Raw genomic sequence first — 328 nt, 5'->3', positions numbered from 1 at the left:
GGCAATAGCGATCATCGCTTGCTGGAATTCACCATCCAGCGCAGGGTGTCAAGGGCCTGCAGGAAGACGGTAGCCCTAGACTTTAGGAGGGCCAACTTCAACAAGTTGAGGAGACTAGTGGGTGGGGTGCTGGGGTCCTTGAGGGCAGGGAAACTCAGTGTCCAGGACAAGTGGTCGTTCCTTAAGGAAACAATACTCAGGGCTCAAAGGGAATCCATCCCAACAAGAAGCAAGGGGGGCAAGACAGCCCAAAAGCCCCCCTGGCTCACCAAGTGCATCTGGGAATGCCTGCTTGCCAAAAAGGTGGGGTACACCCAGTGGAAGGGGG

Source organism: Crocodylus porosus, unplaced genomic scaffold, assembly GCF_001723895.1.
Source record: "Crocodylus porosus isolate Cpor-Errol unplaced genomic scaffold, CroPor_comp1, whole genome shotgun sequence".
Taxonomy (NCBI): Eukaryota; Metazoa; Chordata; order Crocodylia; family Crocodylidae; genus Crocodylus; species Crocodylus porosus.
The sequence above is the reverse complement of the archived record's forward strand: the minus strand, read 5'-3'. Positions refer to the sequence as shown.